Raw genomic sequence first — 15,135 nt, 5'->3', positions numbered from 1 at the left:
GGAAAAGACCCATGATAACGGTCCCAGTTCTTTGGTTCACAAATCCCCTTTCTGCCGTTTTACTGAGCATGCTGCAGGTATTTCACATCCTGGTTCCCCCAGAGCCCCACAGGTGCTGAAAGAGGCAACGATTCCTTGCCTTGGAAATCATGGTCCTGTGGATGCATTTTGGCCTATCCCATTCCTCCTTCAGATGACTTTGTTGAGCCCTCTCTGAAAAGGCGCGCAGCAAAGGCCCTGTCTACACCATAGTCACGATGTGGGGAACAGAGCTTAGCGCCTTTTGCCTCCAAAATCCCAGCCTTTGAGGATATAGGAAAAGCTGCATTGGCTCTTAGTTGTATTTGGATTTGGGATTTGGTCCTCTCCATGGCCACCTTCCACGGAGGGCAGCACAAGCTTCTGAACAGATCTGATTCAATCCACTAGAGGTCAGTGGTCACATAGTCCCTTCCACCATACAAAAACCAGCCTTGGCCTCCCACGTGGTCAAATAACTCCTGGGTTTGGTTTCTGTCTGTTTAAGGAAGGGGGCTGAGATGTTTAGTGGAGGGGTTCTGAACCTGGGCGGGTCACAACCACTCTGCCCTTCTCAGATTGGTCCGAGCTATATCCCAGCTAGATTTGGAGGGTGATTCCAGGGCGAGTTCTGGTATGGAAGAGGGGAGAGGGTGCAGGTATGGAAAATGTTGAGATACACTGGTCCAGTAGTTTGAGGTTTAATCCATTGATGTTTCCAAAGTGTTTTAAGGTCCTCGGACGAGTGCAAATAAGGTCCTAGGATGGAAAGCATATGACAGACCAGCTACCCATGAATGTTTCTCTTCTCCCCAACCCCCCGACCCCACGGGGTTTTATTGCCAGGTTTCAATCTGGGATTTCTTTTCTCACATTAAATTCTGCAGCAGCATGAGATTGTGAACACCAGCCTATATTAAAGGTTTAACACTAAACACAGGACTGCTACGCTGCATACCATCCCCACTCAAAACTTCAGTAGGGATAGGACCCAGATCTTCCTGCTTCAAGGAAGCAGTGAATTTGAGCTAAAGGGAAGCCAGAGATATCTCTCGGTAGTATAGGACAGTGACTCTCAACCTTTCCAGACTATTGTACCCTTTTAGGAGTCTGATTTCTCTTCTGTACTTCCCAAGTTTCACTTAACTTAAAAACTACTTGCTTACAAAATCAGACATAAAAATACAGGAGTGTCACAGCACATCATTAATGAACAATTGCTGACTTCATTTTTCCATATAATTATGAAAAAAATCAATTGGAATATAAATATTTTACTTATGTTTCCATGTACTGTATATAGAGCAGCATCAACATGTCGTCTGTATGAAATTTTCATTTGTACTGACTTTGTTAGTGCTTTTTGTGTAGCCTGTTGTAAAATAGGGAAATATCTAGATGAGTTGATGGAACTCCTGGAAGACCTCTGCGTACCCTCTGGGGGTATGTGTACCTCTGACATACAGCTGGGCAATTCTGATTCCTCCAGGAGAGGGCAGAGGTGTGTATGCATGCACACACACACACACACACACACACACATACACACACACACACTGCTCATGTCTCTGCAAACACATTCATAGCCCAGTGATTGACTAAGCCCTAATTACACAACACATCACAACCACACCAGTCAGTCCCACAGCCCCTGCAGCAAGATGACAGAAACATTATTCCACAACTTGGCAACAGAATGCATACTTTAGCAAGAAATGTTCACAGTCCTGCAAGCCTTCCAACAAAATATAACAGGGTGACATATTTTCATACATTAATCCCAGACCCATCAATATAATCCATAAATGATTCCCATATGTTTGCCCATCACCCTCCTCTGTCCTATGCTTTATAAATCACCGTCTCCAGCGACGCTGTGTAAATCAGCCTCACTACCTCCCATTCTGTTGCCTTAAAACAGTTCTTTCTGCCACCCTTGAGAGCTGAGATGCCTTCCTTAATTCACTGCGCTTCAGGCCAGAACTATGATTAAGGATGCACGCGGCTGGATTAGCTGCCGTGTCCAAGGGCCTCAGCCAGAGCCTGTCCATTGGATCTCGTGGACTTTGGGTCTGGCCTCCTGCAGATTCTCGGATTTTTAACAACCCAGCATCCTCTCAAGATGCCCCAGGAGACCGTCCACATGCATCGATATCCATGCTTTGGCCAGCTGAGGAAGACAAGATGATATCCATGAATCAGGGCCTCATGGCGAAAAAAAGTAATGCTCAAAAAAACCCAGGGGAACCGGGTCATCTGGATTCAAAATCAACAGGCTGATGAGGTGAGGAAGGAAAGCCTAGTGGTTGGGGAACTAGCCAGGGGTTTGGGAGGCTTGGGTGGCAAATCACATTGTTTCTTTAGGCCTCAGTTCCCCATCTATGAAATGGGAATGTCCTACCTGCTGGGTGTTGAGGATAAATCCATTAACAATTGTGAGGTGCCCAGAAATTCTGGTAACAGACTGTATAAGTACCATAGCATGCCATAAGTACCAGGCCTTGGGGCCTGTCCACTCACTCTGATTGCACATACTGGTGGAAACGGAGCCGCCTCCGATATACATTGGGAGATCAGAGTCAGGCTTTGGTCTGATTATCCCAAAGGGTGCTGCGGTAAGGGGTGCTCTTAAAGGGTCCCGGTATTGCTGAAATCCTTTCCTGGAAACCGATCAAAGGACGCAGAGGAAGGAAGCCAGCTTTGTATAACAGGAAAAATGGAGGTATTTGCACATGAGAGGGAAGTCAACCATCAAGCTGAATTTAAATGTGCGCAAGGGACTACCGCCATCTCTGTGTGTTATTACGTGCAGGATGCTGCACAGTACAGGGTCCGGAGTGTGATTAAACATACCAACCTTACTGTCAGCCTGAGCTATTGAATGCCTGTTTAGCCTCAGCCAAGGGCCCTTTCTCTCCACTGCATTCGCCTGCACATTTGTCCTTGTTTAAAGCCCCTATTAGGCCCGGGCAATAAGCCATGTCCCCTTCTGGCCACGCTGTCAAAGCCATCAGTTGTTCAATAACACTTCCAGACTGGGCCTTTGTTCTCCCTAGTGACACAATACAACTTTGGAGGTGTAGTTAGGGCGACGTCAAGTGACCTGCACCAAACACATTTAATCATCTCCATGACAAGGAATACCTAAGATTAATGAAACTGATCGCATTTTTTTTTCAAATGGGATCTATTTCTCCCTATTGGTGCTGTTAGCTTGCTTCCTTTTTGCATTTCTCTCAGCTCAGGCTATGAAAATCAAGGATGTCAGTTTCACTTTTTTTTGGTAGTCAGTTTCACTTGCAAGGGCTCAGCCTTGCAACTTTTGGGTGGCAAAAGGTGCTGGGAGCACGAGTTACTCGCTGCTGCTGCTGTTTATTATGATAGCACCTAAAGGTCCCAAGCAGGTCCTCATTGTGCTGGGTGCTGTACAAACATAAAAAAAATCCATGACCTGAGTTGCTGACAATTTAGATGGCACATGAAGTGGGGGGAAAGTACAATCAGGTGATCGGGATGTTGTTTGGCGCATACGTTAGGTCTAAGGCTTTTTGACTGAGGGGATAGCTGGGTAGACGGGGATAACTGAAGGTGGTAGAGACCATGATCTCAGCACAGAAAGACCTGGTTCCTGATTTTATTTTGCTGTGCTATAAAACGATCACAACACAGCACTAGGCCTCTGTGTCACACACTTCTTTGTGTCGTCTTGTCGGGATGCCACATTGCAACAAAAGGCACAATGTCGTGACACGGTGTTGCAGAGCAACATCGCAAGACCTCAGATACTATCAGGGGCTCTTTAATTACCCTACGAGCCAGAGCTGTGGGGCAGGCCCCTGAAAACTCAGGAGCACCCCACAGATTTGGGGGGAATCTGACAACTGTAGCCAGTGATGATGACTGCCGTGTGCGTCAGGCTGTATGTGATCATGTTTACAACCTTTCTAGAGGGATGGGATCGGACTCCGTACAGCTGCTCTGCGGGATCTCCGCATTTCATTACGGGTGACAACTAAGCAGTCCGGACCTTTAGAGCAAAAGGTTCTGTTCAGGCCAAATGCAATGTCATGTGGAGAAAATGTGAGAAGTTCTGAGTGCATTTGAAATAACCTGAATCCTGATGTGACTATTGCCAGTTGTGGCCACACGAGGGCGCAGTGTAAACTGCTTTTTAGGCCCTTGCTGATTCTCTGGCTCCCAACTGCTAGGGTCCAAACTAGTGAGGCTGCAGCAAAGCCAGCGGAGTGGGATTTTGAGTGTCTCCTGGAAACGGGCCCCAAATTCTTCATTGCGAGAGGGAGAGGATCCTGAAACAACAGTGCGCATAGTTAGTCGAACGGCAGGGTTTGCGTGCCAGTCCTCCCCGACATCTTCATTTTGTCACCGGTGCCCTCTACTGGAGAGAATCTGAACTGTACAACTGTGTGTCTGCCGCCAAGCACTGCAATCAGCTTGAGGGAGGTTCTCCATTTGCTTTAGCAGCAGAGATCTGTGCTTTAGAAGTAGCTGGAACTGAATTCTATCTCTGCTGCTGCGGATTTGCAGGATAGTCACAACCAGGAAGCTCCTGGATGGCTCCAGCGTGAGTCACCTTAGGCCTGGCCAGTTCTTAGGGTTGGAGGTGCTATTACCGGGGTGAGAAGGGCTCTGGTTCATGGCAGCCAGGAAATCCACTCCTCCCTCGGGCTGTGAATGACAGCCAGTCCCAGCCAGGTGCCCTACAAGGAGAGGGAGACTGCGTGGGCAGAAGACAGAGTTCCCCAGAATGACTCGGTGCTCAGATGCAGGGCTAGGAGGCTTTGAGCATAAGGCAGATGATGGTACATTAACCCTGCCCCCCTTGTATGTTACGATATGGTTTCTAGCGGCATCTCTGCAGATCAGTTGAGAAGTCACAAAATCCAACCTCCAATACAAGGAGAATCTCTTCCCCCAAGGGGGGAAAAACAAGTATCAGGGGGAGAGAAAGCAGGGCAGCAAATTCCTGGGCAGGAAAGGTGTATGTCTGAAACCTCCTTTCCTTGCAAATGATACATGAAGTGTGCATGATGAGAAGCTTTAGCAGAGAGAAGTCATTCGAAAGTCCTTTGCCTGGCTTCAGGCCATGTTCAGTGCAATTAGTGAGTTTTCCCCTGGCCAGCAGCAGTTCCATTCAACAATTAAGCCCCCAAATACCTTGTTTAGCTGCTCTTTTATGCATGTACTTTGGGGGCTCGTACAATGGCCAAGGCAGCATGAACTGTATGGAGAGGAAGGAAGGAAGCCACTCTTCCCACCCACCACGAGAGCTGGCCAAGACTGTAACCCAGAAATCACCTCCTCTTTGAATTGCTTTTATGCAATACATGGCCAATTCCTTTGGGTTTTTAATGTCCGTAAATGAAAAGGCGTTTTCTTGCCTGATGTTTTCTGTGCTCCAGTATCGCCTCGTGCAGAGATGCCGGCGGCTCTGACCTCTGCTGTCTATGCTTCCGAAGTAGCCATGTGTGTGTTACCCACCCACCAGAATATCAGCCTCTTGCTGGGGCTTTCAGAATGAAATCTGGGCTGGGTTCTATACAGACATCGGGGTCCTTGGCTGAAACGTGCATAGGCAGAACCAGCCAAGCCACTGCCACTTGGGACTGGAAGACATCCTTTAACCCCAGAGTATGGCTTTTATCTTGTATCGCAGCGGCTCTCAACCTTTCCAGATGACCGCCCCCCTCTCAGGAGTCTGATTTGTCTTGCGTACCCCAATTTCACATCGTTTAAAAACACCTTGCTTACAAAATCAGACATGAAAATACAAAAGCGTCAGAGCACGCTACTACTGAGAAACTGCTTTCGTTCTCATTTTTACCATATCATTCTAAAACAAATCAACTGGACTATAAATACGGCACTTACGTTTCAGTGTACAGCATGCAGAGCAGCATAAACAAGTCATTGTCTGTATGAAAATTTTAGTCTGTACTGACTTCGCTAGTGCTTTTTATGTAGCCTGTTCTAAAACTGAGCAAATACCTAGATGAGTTGATGTACCTCCTGGAAGCGCTGTGCATACCCCCAGGGGTATGTGTACCTCTGGTTGAGAGCCATTAGTCTACAGGCTAGTGGGGCCTGTATGCACACTAAGTCACTGCACCGGATGGCTCTTTTCTCCAACATGCCCTGGTTTGAGCTAGGAGTGTGGCGGGCTGCGGGATTTTGGGAGGCAGGCGCCCTTTGCTGCAGGGTAAAGGGCTGCAGTCCTTCTTTCCCCAGTTCACCCTCTTTGTCTGCTCCTGATGGTCCCCAGAAGTCACAAAACCCTGCAGCCTGTGTTTCCACACTGATTGGGAATAGGCCATGTGGTACCTGATGACAGAACAAGGAGCAATGGTCTCAAGTTGCAGGGGGAGAGGTCTAGGTTGGATATTAGGAAACACTATTTCACTAGGAGGGTGTTGAAGCACTGGAATGGGTTCCGAGGGAGGTGGTGGAATTTCCTTCCTTAGAGGTTTTAACGTCAGGCTTGACAAAGCCCTGGCTGGGATGATTTAGTTGATGTTGGTCCTGCTTTGAGCAGGGGGTTGGACTAGATACCTCCTGAGGTCCCTTCCAACCTTGATATTCTATGATTCTGTGTGGCCAAAGTGACCCCTCTGTGAGCTCCCTGAGGCAATAGGGGAACAGAAGGATATTCAGAGCTAACCTTGCCAGGCTAGCAAGCGATTTAAGTAGCACTGTCACTAGCAGCAGGGCAGACATTTGTGCTGGGTCAGCTGGGCCCTGAACTTTTCCAGCAAGCTGGCGGGGGAGACTTGAACTGTGGACAAGGCTGAGTTGAAAGGGTGGCAGTCCCCCGAAAGACGGACCATCAAACTCAGTATTTGGGTATTGAACTCCAGTGCCTAGTAATGAGTTGGAGAAAGGATGTTTTTGCTAAAGAACCAACCCCTCCCACCAACGCTTTTCGTAAAGGAGTGAGAGCTCACGATACAATTCCTCGGAATGGTCCAGGGATGACCAGATTTGATGATCTGATATTTCTATGGTTAAATCTTCAGTGAAAAAGAAACGTAGGCATTTGGGAGGGGAGGACCTTTTCTTTATTCATTGTGGAAAAGGAAAGCAGCCCAATTTCTAAAACATCTATTGCACAAACCCTTCAGATCCATTCCTCTAATTCAGAGGCTCTCAACCTTTCCAGATGACTGTACCCCTTTAAGGAATCTGATTTGTCTTGCGTACCCCCAAGTTTCACCTCACTTAAAAAACTGCTTCCTTACAAAAATCAGATATAAACATACAGAAGTGTCACAGAACCCTACTACTGAAAAATGGCCAACTTTCTCATTTTTGCCATATAATTATAAAATAAATAAATTGGAATATAAATTTTGTACTTACATTTCAATGTTATAGAGTTATATAAACAAGTCATTGTATGAAATTTTACTCTGTACTGACTTTTCTAGTGCTTTTTATGTTGTAAAACAACGCAAATATCTGGATGAGTTGATGAACTCCCTGGCAGACCTATGCATACTCCCAGGGGTACACATACCCCTGGTTAAGAACTGCTGCTCTAGTTTCCTGGTCATTAAGTTGTATAATTATTTACCATATGTAATTACGGTCGCCCTTAGAAGCACCCGTCATGGAGCAGAACCCCACCGTGATGGGCCTGGTACAATCACAGTGCAAAAAGTTGGTCCCATTAATTCAAGTCAGGGATGGATTGTTTCCTTTTAGAACAGGGAAACTGAGTAGTTTTATTTTGTAGCAGAAAAGGCCTGCCTTCTTTTGTGATTTCATCAGTCTGGGCAGGGCTTTTATGGCCTTGTGGGGTTTTGACTTTTGTGTGTGTGTGTGTGTGTATCCCTGGCAAAATTCCTGAGTGAGCGGTGATTTTTTTTTTTTAACAGCCCCTATCCATGCTGCCTGCAAGCTGCTCTCTGATTACCGCTTACTTCCTGAAAGGAGACTTTTCAGCAAAGCCTCTCACTCAAGAGCTGCCGACCTCTGACAGAAGAAGGCTATTCTGCTGTGACTTGAGGAAGGACAACACACACACACCCGCAGCCTGGAAAGTTTCTGACACGCAGGAGGGAGAGAGACGCTTTTGGCTGCAGCTGGGAAGAAGAAGAGACACGGACAGACTAGAAGGGGGGAACAGAAGAAAGAGGGGGAAAAGATAACCAAGGTAATTCACTTTCTTAATAAAGAAATCGTTACAGAGCAAATTGTCAGAGGTTGGGCTTGTGGGGGTTACTGGATGGGGGTTATGCAGATGTTCTTTGAAATCCAAACAGTCTCCGGTTGAAGGAATGAGGCTGAGGAATACTGCATGCTGGAAAAACATTTATGAGAATGAAAACCATGTTCACCCGTCTCCAACATTCAGAGTTTCCATAAAACCTCTGGGTTGTGTTTCAGAGCGGCTGCAAACAGCAGGAGTCAGGCATTTGCTCTCGATTGCTCCCTGGCTCTCCCAAACACACCAGTCAACTGCTTGGACTGGGCTAAGCTCCCTGATTGCACACTTGTTTGTTCTAAAAGCTGAGACCCTGTTGCAAAGCGGCTATGGGGTGAAACTCTCAATTACGAAGCCCCAAAGTTGTAATCGGGCTGCAGAATTATATGTTCTTAGCTGCCCTGGTTCCTGAGAATAAGCACACTTTGCTTTCTCTCTCTCTCTCTCTGACTTCATGAGCTGCCAAGGCTTGCTTTCCCTCCTGTAATATGTGGCTTATTAACTGTCTGCCCCCAAAAAGCTACAGTGCCGCTAATTTTTTTAGCCAGCATCAGGCATTTGGCAGTTTGGACTGGTCATATGTTTCTCTGCCTTGATTATATTTTTTAAGGTTTTTTTTTCCTAATTTAATCCCCCGGACCATGTTATTTTAAACATCAAGGTAAATGTTAGCGATGGTGAAATGCCAGCAGATTATCTCATTAGGGTTGGTGGAGCTGTGCTATAAATAGGAAGGCGTTTATAAAATAACCTTGGTGATCACTTCCAGCAAAATGAAATCAAGAGAGGCACTGAATGCTGGGCTGGTGTGAGCACTGCGGAAGGACTGCTACCCTCTGACTTTGGCGCCAACTAGGGGTGTGCGGCAAGATTTAAATTTTCAAATTGGGGCCAGAGCTGTTCTCAGCAGCGATTTGGTCCAATATCACAGTGGCTGTAAGCCTTGAGTTTCTCTAATGGCAGCCGATACCGATTTCCATGGGAGAAGAGTCGCTATCATCCTCGGACACACCAGCCAGACGGGATTTCTATCTCGGTTTTATCCATTTTCATCAGTAGGGTTTAGACTTTGACAGCTCAGGGTCTGGTGTCAGCTGTGCGGAGGGTCCCGAGGGTTCCTGGGGTCTGTTATTTCTGTTCGTCTTTTGGTTTGGATCCATCATAGAAGCTTGGAAACTGTGGGAACTGGAAAGGACTTATTGGGCCATCTAGTCAATTTCCCCAGCCGGCACAAGATTCCTCCCGACCGTCTGTTCACCAGGGCTTTTCTCAGTCTAGTTTTAAATGTCTCTGTCAGTGACACTCTCTCCATTTCTCTTGGGAGACTGTTCCACTGAATGGTAGTTTGCAGTGTTGTTGTTGTATCTGTGGTGGTCCCAGCCGGTCCTGGGTTTCCACATAATTATAGACAGGCATCATTTGCTATGGGGCAAGGGGGCAGTTGATCCCCTAAACCTTGGTTTGCCCCTCTGTGACTTTTATAGGTCTATATGCTTGATTATGTCTTCCACTCCCACCATAACTTGCATGACATAATATCTCATATAATGTTCTATTTGCTGCCACAGCTTTGTCCAGCCCCAGAATTCTTCTGAAATGATCCCGATTATAGATCTCGCTGTCAGGAAGAGTTCCTTATATTAAACATACCAAGTGTTTCTTTTGCTCCATTTCATCCAATTATTCTCAGTTATACCCCACTGGGCCTCCCTGTACATTCCTTTCCCCTCCCTAATGTTTAAACCTTCCAGACACTTATATTTGGTTCTCCGGCCCTACTCGCTCTTCGCCATATGGTCAAAATCACACACATTTTGTGCTTGTAATCTTCGGGGTGAACCAACCCCTTTGCCCAGTTCACAAGGACAAGGCACTGGAGGCAGAACACTTGTCATTTGGGCATGGAATGCCCCAAACAAAACCCACGATAAAGAGAGCTGTTAGATTCAGGGAGGGCTATTAGCTGCCCCGAGGTATACAGATTCCCTCTCCCATACAAGGAATATAAATGTACTTTAAGCAACCACATGGAATAACCAGCAATGCTTGATTTCCTGTACGTAAAGTGTAGAGGTCACAGGTGTTGTGTGTTAGTTTAGGCAGCTGGCCACTAGAGGGCAACACCAAGGGCAAAGAACCCAGGACCCATTGGCCCTAAGATGGGTCACCGAGCCCCTGACAATGGAGGGATAAAATGCTCTGCTGTTCAGGCGGAGTGGGGTGATCCAGAGGGGGAGGGGAGCATTTATTGCCACGGTCAGTCCTGGCTGCCCACCAGTGAAGAAGATGGTGAGGAGTGTGCAGCTTCGAGGCAGCCTCAACCAGTGGGAGAGTCTTTTGACTTCAGCGGGAATTGTACTGGGGCCTAGTGAGCAGAGAAGATCACTTATTGGGATGGTTCCGTCCATATCTCAAGCTTATCCAGGCCCCCCTTTAACTCTGAAAACCTCAATAGTTCATTCCAAGTCAGAAACTTGAGTTCAACTCTGAGTTCATTCCAAGTCAGAAATGCCACAGGAAGTGCCTCTCAGCCATTTGTCACTTCCCAAACCACTGTGTCCCGGAAGCACAGGGGCCGTGCCAATCAGATTAAAACCCCCAGAAAGCGAACCAAAGTTCCTCAGCTTTCAGAAAGGTTCAAGGCAGATTTGGATTTTTATGGTGAAGTTTAGGCTCAGATGTCTGGGTGATGCAGGAACCAGAAAGAACACAGCTTGACTCTCAGATTCCGGGCAAGGTTTGCAGGGCGGCAAGTTAGGAAAACATCTTCTGGTTTGTAAGCCGATCAGATCTGATGTGGAATTATTCCAACATGAGAAACATGGGAACCCACATGGCCATTTTCAGAGCCGAATCACATTGAAACTGTCTTCAGACCTAATCCAAGGTGTTAATAGTAACTGAGATGAGAAATAATTAGCTTGATGGTATCCCTTTACTATCAGCATAACGTCATTGAGTTAGTGGAGCTGCTACATCAGTTGACACCAGCTGAGGATCTGACTGTTCTCCAGTGATGCTGGTTGCTTGTTTTTTGGTTTCGCTCAGCGTGGGCAGTGAAAACAGACTATTCAGCCGCACCGTTTCTAGTCGCTTTCACTTTCTGTTGATTGTCCTAGGCCAATGCTGTCGCTTTTAGGTTTCCAACACTTCTTCACACAATGCACAGTCAACTTGTGGAACTCCTTGCCAGATGATGACTTGGTGATCACCTGTTCTGTTCATTCCCTCTGGGGCACCTGGCATTGGCCACTGTTGAAAGACTCATAGACTCTAGGACTGGAAGGGACCTCGAGAGGTCATCGAGTCCAGTCCCCTGCCCTCATGGCAGGACCAAATACTGTCTAGACCATCCCTGATAGACATTTATCTAACCTACTCTTAAATATCTCCAGCGATGGAGATTCCACAACTTCCCTAGGCAATCTATTCCAGTGTTTAACTACCCTGACAGTTAGGAACTTTTTCCTAATGTCCAACCTAAATCTCCCTTGCTGCAGTTTAAGTCCATTGCTTCTTGTTCTACCATTGGAGGCCAAGGTGAACAAGTTTTCTCCCTCCTCCTGATGACACCCTTTTAGATACCTGAAAACTGCTATCAGGTCCCCTCTCAGTCTTCTCTTTTCCAAACTAAACAAACCCAATTCCTTCAGCCTTCCTTCATAGGTCATGTTCTCAAGACCTTTAATCATTCTTGTTGCTCTTCTCTGGACCCTCTCCAATTTCTCCACATCTTTCTTGAAATGCGGTGCCCAGAACTGGGCACAATACTCCAGTTGAGGCCTAACCAGCGCAGAGTAAAGCGGAAGAATGACTTCTCGTGTCTTGTTTACAACACACCTGTTAATGCATCCCAGGACAGGATACTGGGCTAGATGGGCCTTTGGTCTGATCCAGGATGACCGTTCTTCTGTTCCATTTTCAGTTAATTTTTAAAGAAAAAACAAATCATTAACAGGATTCTGCTCCTTTTAGGTTTGCAAAACCCTACTGAATGCAACACCTACATAGATATTGGTGCTAACATGAGTTGATCTTAGTGCACGCAATACTCGGAGTTTTACCATGCAATGACACCAGGATTTCACCCTTCAGTTGAAACCAGAACAAAAGAAATAGTTCAATCCCCTGTCCAGTTATCAGACCCATATTCCAAAGTGATGAATCGCGGTGTCTTGTTGGTGACTGGACATAGATAGCCTTTGAGTTGCAGCGACCTCATTAGAAACCTACATATTTTGGCAAGTCAAAGCGTTCTATGCCGTGTCTCATCAAATCTAAATCATCTGGCTGACATGCATCCTCCAGAAGAAAGCCCACAGACAGGGGAGAAAGGGACCCTAAAATCCTGGCAGGTGAGAGCCATCGGAGCTGACCGCTCATGCTCCCGGCAGGAGAGAGATTTGGAGCTCAGAGCAGGAGGCAAGAGACATGACCTGCAAACCCCGTGACTCCATGAGATCCATATAGAAGCCAGGACCCAGCAGAGTGACTCACCATTCTCTCTGCATGTCCATGAAATTAATTTCTGAGCAGAGCCTACAGTACAGTCTTGATCCAAAAATTGCCAATGGTGGAAAATTTACCAGTACCCCTGGTGAATTGTTCCACTGATTACTTACCCTCCTGTTAAAAACTTGTACCTTATTTCTAGACTTTCTGCTTCCAGCCATTGGATCTTGTTATATCTTTGTCTGCTAGATTGTGGAGCCCAGGATCAACGTTGACTAGATGACCTCCTGAGGTCTCTTCCGATTCTAATATTCTACAATTCTATGATTCTATTATTCTAAGTTCTGTTCACCAAGCAGGTACTTATGGACGGTGATCAAGTCACCCCTTAACCTTCCCTTGGTTAAGCTACATAGATTGAGCTCCCAGAGTCTCTCACTAGAAGATCGGTTTTCTCATCCTTGGATGATTCCCGTGGCTCTTCCCTGAACCATCTCCTATTTATCAACATCCTTCTTGAGTTATGCCCACCAAACTGGACACCGTATTTCAGCAGCGGTCAAACCAGTGCCAAGAGGAATGATAGCCTCCCTACTCGACAGTGCCCTGTGTATGTATCCAAGGGTGGCATTAGCTCTTTTGGCCCCAGCCCTGGGAGCTCCTGTTTGGCTAATTATCCTCCATGATTCCCCAGAGGTCAGAGTCACTGCATCCCAGCACACACCCAGGTTTTGATTACAGCCGTGCACCCGCTTTAATCCAGCTTCACTTGCTGCCTTGGAGCGTCACTGTCCAGCATGAAACAGCTGCTGTGCTCCATTCCAGAGGGGGTGAATTGATCGCTGTACATGGCGGTTAAAATACGCGGGGACCTTTTGGGGTGACAGGCATGGTGGAGTTGCAAGGCACTGCCCTAGCTCTTGTCCTGCATCCCCGCGTCGGGCTCGGCACTGAAGTTCTTCGTCTGAAGTAAATCAGTGGGACTTGTGCTTGAAAGAAGAGATCGAGACTGGCACTGCGGTGGGGCAGTCACTGTGCCACCGGGCGAGCCTGTGGGCTTGAATCTCCACGGCCCTGCACCCTGTGCAGGTATTAACACCCGGGCATAGTGGGTGTGTATAGCTACCATGGTCGTCTGTCTTGCACAGGTGCCGATGACTGCACAAGGCTCTAGGCACCGGAGAATCAGGCCATGAGGTTTTGTTTGTAGGAGAGGTGGGGGGGGGTGTTTCGCTGCCTGTGTAGAACCAGGAATGCTCCATCCTTTTCCGAGCCTGGACACAGTTATTGCGAGCAAAGGAGAGCCGGTCACACTGCTGGGTTTCGCGGATGCTGCTGGTGGCCGGGGATGGGGGCAGTGAGAGGAGTGGGAGGGAAGCTGCCTTTACTGACACCCAAGAAGGTGATGAATGCATATTTCCTGCCCACACCGAACCCCATAAACTGTAAGGAGCATAGTGGGGCCATTCACAGTTGCGCACACAGTGCAGCTTATGTCTGAGGACGGGATGCCAGAGCCAGCAAGCCCACTGAACTGCGAACTATTAAGCAGTCAACGCTCCAGTTTATGGAAGCGGGTGCAGGGGCCACAGAGCTGATGTGGCGGCCCTGAGTGCCAAACGATCAGTCTGCACAGTTGAACGGTAACGACTCGAGCAGGTGTTTGTGGCTTTGGATCCGGTGGAAATAGGGTTTGCTAATTATTTTTTATTATGATTGTATCCTGAAGCTCTCTTTGTCAGGTTAGACTGTAATAAACATGTGTGCACGTGCACGCACGCACACACACACACGTTCCCTCTGTCCCATGTTCTCTCTCTCACACACACACACGTTTCATCTGTCCCATGTTCTCATACATACATACACACACACACACACACACGTTCCATCTGCCCCATGTTCTCACACACACACATACATGGAATCACCGAATTGTAGGACCGGAAGGGACCTCGAGAGATCAGCTGGTCCAGCCCCCTGCACTCCTGGCAGGACCAAGTGTTACATATACACGTCAGATGGACAGGGCTAGATTTTCAAAAGAACTCAGGGTCAGATTTTCAAGTGCTCGGCCCTTATAATTGTGTAGCACACCCAGCACAGGTGGCAGACACGGACACACGTGTAGAGAGATTAATCTGTGTAGATGGAATACATACCTAGTCATGCAGGCATGGGAGTGGCATATACACGGACAAACATATGTAGTTGGTACCCACACACACAGACATACATGTGTTTAGGTGGCACACATGCAAAGATGGTGCACAAGAATGTAGATTGCACACATATTTATGCATGGATGACACACACGCAGAGATGGCACATATCCATGTATGTGTAGATGGCACACACAGACGTACACACTTATGCATAGATGGAACACGTGTGCATAGAGGCATGCACACATTTGGATGGCACACGGACATAGAAGTGTCGGT

Source organism: Gopherus evgoodei, chromosome 22 (genome assembly GCF_007399415.2).
Source record: "Gopherus evgoodei ecotype Sinaloan lineage chromosome 22, rGopEvg1_v1.p, whole genome shotgun sequence".
NCBI lineage: Eukaryota > Metazoa > Chordata > Testudines > Testudinidae > Gopherus > Gopherus evgoodei.
Note: the sequence above shows the minus strand (reverse complement) of the source record.